Genomic DNA, 4,872 nt, shown 5'->3' with positions numbered 1-4,872 from the left:
GGGCCTTTGACTATTGTCTTTGGTCGATGCAATACCAGTCGGGAGTATGCCACATCTTAAATCCATCATACTTTGGCTAGCTACCATTTTTTATTAGAAAGTTTCTAGCTAGCAACAAAGGGCCTTCAAGCCTTAAAAGGGTTCATAAATGCTTTTACTCAGAACTTAGCCATATTTTGCTCCTCGAGTCAAAATTTCAGACTCTTTCTAGGAGCATATTAAGAGCACCTGCATCCAGTAGTTTGTCACAATAGAGAAATATTAGCTTGCTAGCCACGATACCAACTTATGCTTCCCTTGGCATTAATATTGTGACCAAAATAGCGACCTTAAAAAGATTGTGGAATGGTAGGATGGAAGTTTCTGTCATGCTCGACATACTATCGGTACCTTCCTCATCACACAATGTAATTATAGAGCCTGGGAGCTCGAGTATTGTGCTAAATATGGTCGGGGCTCTAGTGACTATTGTACCATCATGATATATAGCCCCACTCGTTAGCCAAGCTTTATATTGCGTATGTGCCTGTGTGCTTGAGCATGTGTGTTTTGCATTTTGTAGTGTCCCAACTTACCACGATGATGTTTATTGGTGTTGGTGTGGGCAGGGCAGAGGTGGGACGTTCGAGGAGTAGTAGATGCACATATGGCCACAACGGTTTTTGATTATCTGTAGCACGTCACTATGATAATCTCCAAGTGTTTATCGCGTTATTTTACCGCGTTTTATAGAGAGGTGGTGTAAATTCAATGAGAGAAACAAAAGAGAGGAGGGGGGGGTAGGGTTTTGTGTTTAAAGTATTATGGCGACTGTATCCGCTGTTATTATCGGTATTGTTACCGCAGTTATTATCGCGTCCATTTTCGGCGTTATATCTGCTACCCAAATTTAGCACCTAAATTTTCAAATTCAGATAACTCCCCCCCCTACTCCCCCCCCCCCCCCCCCCCCCCCCCCCCCCCCCCCCCTTAAATTTTGGTGTTTCCCTGCTCTCAATAAAAATTAAAGAGTATTGTATATAATTTTCAATTATAAAAATGAAGAGATAGAAAGAGAGAGGGAGAGAAAAAGAGGGGGAAAAAGGAGGCGGAGGATATAAGGCCTAGTCCAGACGCTACGGCGGAAATGCTTTCCACAACGACGTTTAAGTTGCGTGGCAAAAGCCTATTTGTTGCAGTAGATATCACCTTCCTCCGGGCCCGCCATTTTTCTTCCGACATCCCCCCCCCCCCGCGAAAGAGCTACTGGCCTCTCTCCACCTCTCCCTATTTTTCGCTCTTCTTCCTCCGACACCGTTTAGATGAGGCGGCGGTAGACCTGCAGAAAGTCTTTCTTCCTCCAACCTCCTCTGAACCCCGCCTAAGATTACCCTTGTTTACAACAAAAATAATCATTGTCAATTGATTAAAATAATTGAGCATATTCTCAAATCTAAAGAGAGAAAGAGGAGGGAGAGAGAGGTGAATGGATTACACGATCAAAAAACTTCATAACTACAAAATGTTTATGAATCATCTTCCAAAAGATCTCTACATGAAGCATCATCCAATTCTAAGCCCATCGCTCCTAAACCTATAAAGAGAGAAATGAAATTGTCGTTTGTGGATGCATTGGCAGCTTCATCATCTTCGAGTTCGTCATCCTCCATCTCATCATCTTCATCATCATGACAATCATCCTCGCTAAGACTTGCTGCCGCCGCCAGACTTGATTCATCAGCCTCCCTCTCCTCTGTTTCCACCTCATCCAAAGTCGGAGGTGGAAGAGGGTCGAAGATAGTCTCCACTTCATTAATGGAAAAAATAGTTCTCCAACGAGGTGTTACGGGAATTACGAACCCATTACGGCCAAAAAACGTCTAAAAAAGGGCTGTTTGGTAATCCATGGATTAAGAAATAGGCCAATACTCACTTGACACGTATACAAAAGTTTGGCATTCCTCTCTCCTCTAGCTTGAGCTTTTGTGCTTCCACTTTAGCGAAAAACGTCTAAATGTCACTTTCATTGGCTAAATTGCCTATATTTGAGGGCGTTCTTGTTATTTTTGATGTATAACATCATATTCTGGTCCTGATGTACAAGTGCTCTTTTCTGTTTAATATTGTACAATACTAAGCTAGAAGATACGAAATCTTTCTTTTCAAACAGTGATGATGACGCCTATTAATAACATCATATTCTAGGTCTGATGTACAAGTGCTCTTTTCTATTTAATATTGTACAATATTAAGCTAGAAGATACGAAATCTTTCTTTTCAAACAGTGATGATGACGCCTATTAATGACTATTCCGTATTTTTTTTAATGTCTACTTTTCACTTAGCCTCTACTTCTAAGCACCGCATCAAGAGCTTGCACTCAGCACCTGCGTACATAATATCTACATCAACATGGGACCACACCTAAAGACATCCTTTCTCACATTGTTTTGAATCAATGACCACACTGTGCGATTGTGGCTTGATTGAACTACACTCTACCCCCACTCGCCCCGTTTTGCACAAAAATCTTGAGTGACCTTATTATTTGGACTATTTTTCTAAATCATGTGCAAAAGCGCTCAAAGACTTTGACACTCCCCATGTTGCATCATTTTAGCTCTTGCCCACACCGCTAGCTCTTGCCCACACCACGCGAATAGGGCATCATGCAGGTTGTCACTACCCCCCTCATCGTGTCGTTCTGGTTCCATTTTAGCTCTTGCCCACACCGCGCGAAGAGGGCATCATGCAGGTTCTCACTACCCCCCTCATCACGTCATTCTGGTTCCATGCAAACACCATCAAAAAAATCTTGAGTGACCTTATTATTTGGACTTATTTTTCTAAACCATGTGCAAAAGCGCTAAAACACTTTGACACTCGCCATGTTGCATTATTTTTGCTCCTACCCAGACTGCGCGAAGAGGGCATCATACAGCTTGTCATTCCCTCATCGCGTCGTTCTGGTTGCATGCACACACCATGCAAAAAAATATTGAGTGACCTTATTATTTGGATTCCATTGGTTTTTCTTATATGTATAAGATATTAGCAAAAGGCCTATTTGGTGCCACACTATGCCTTGCTTGCACAACAGGATAGGGAGTATTTTTAGAATCTCACTACCTCCTCATGTTGTGTGGGTCATTTTTGGAACACTAATTTGGTGCCACATTACCCCAGGATAGGGGGTTAGTTTTAGAATCTCATTACCCCAATCATGACATGTGGGTTATTTGCATTCACAGATTCACCTTTCCTGCCTAATATAGATGTCTTTTTATATATAGATCTATTAAGCATATTGGACCCAAGCATAGTCACACAATTTTTACAATATATAACACTTGTAACTTTTAAAAGCTATATTATTTGAAACTTTTGATACCACAGTTGAGTCCGAAATGCCCAAAAACCCCGAAAACGACTGGCTATATGCCTCGTTCTGACACCCGGAGAGGTCGGTATGGCCAAAGAAGGCCTCCGGAGGCACTATCCCGTACGGTGCGAGGAGAGGGGTAGCTAGAGTGGAGGAGGCACTATCCCGTACGGTGCGAGGAGAGGGGTAGCCAGACTTTGGTTAGAGAGATGGTTAGCTAAAGTGAGCTAAAGGGAGCTAAAGGGAGAGAGAGAGAAAGAGAGAGAGAGATAGAGAGAGAGAGAGAGAGATAGAGGACAGAGGGTTACCAGAAATCTCTCCAAGCCCAGGATAGTCTTGCATAGTCCACATAAGGATTCCCCTCGCTTGAGCTTCTCTCCCCCCCTTTGCAAGTGAGACATCGACAACAGGAATTCCTCTCCATAACTCCTCCAACTCCTCGATGAGGGGCTCGAGGTAAATGTCAATATTTGACACTTTGTACTTCCCAGGCACAAGAAAGGAAAGAACTATATTTCCCTTCTTGGTTGTCTCCCATGGTGGAATATTGTAGTTGACGATCACCACATGCCAAGTGCTCCACGAAGTAGACTTAGTGCTGAAGGGGTTGACACCATCACTTGCTAACCCAAGCCTCAAGTGTCGAGGCTCCAACCCAAACTCTGGCCATTGAGTTTTTATGTGCCTCCATGCAGGTGAATCGACAGGGACACGCATCATTCCATCATTTGAGGGATGGTTTGCGTGCCACGCAAGAAGCTCCACGATAGATCTTCTTTTAAACATGTGTTGGATGCAAAGAATTAATGGAAAATGTCTTTATACCTTGCGGGGTAGGTGTGCCCCGCTCACACCTATTTTGTATCGTTCCTCCCCGCAGATGGGACATGAGGTAGTATGTGCATGCTCATTGTGGTATAGCATGCAATCATTGACGCAGGCATGGATGCGCTCATACTCCATTCCAAGTGCAGTGACATACAATCTAGCTCGTTGACGATCTGGAGCATGTGGTGATCAACTGAAAACATTTTTCCCATCAAACTACAACAAACATGCGTATTAGTATAATTCCTAGAAGACAACATGATAAAGAGAGAGTATATAAAAACCACATTCTATACTTATAGAAGAAATGCATTGACACTTGCATTACTCCAACCGAATTTTGCTTGCAAGTTGAGTACTTCCAACGATGCTCGGAGCACGGAGTACTGTGCACCGTCGTAAAGAGGTGTTCGGGCACTCGTCATCACACATGTCGAACATGTACTCATCCTCTACCTCAAAGTGGGAAGAAGACACCATAGGAGCTGCCCACGTAGAGCCAAGGCAGGATCACCATGCGGTGCACCCAAATTTCCCAGTCGCTCTTGTCTCTGTCGTTTGGCCTTGCGCGTGAGTGCACCACCACCGAACACAGACCAATGGGGCACCTCCTCAAGCGACGGTTGAGTCGTGTTATCATCTCTCCGAGCGCTTTTCCGAGAATGCCAAAGCCCTTTGTTCTC

This window comes from Adiantum capillus-veneris, chromosome 29, assembly GCF_014529385.1.
Source record: "Adiantum capillus-veneris isolate H3 chromosome 29, ASM1452938v2, whole genome shotgun sequence".
Classification (NCBI taxonomy): Eukaryota; Viridiplantae; Streptophyta; class Polypodiopsida; order Polypodiales; family Pteridaceae; genus Adiantum; species Adiantum capillus-veneris.
Note: the sequence above shows the minus strand (reverse complement) of the source record.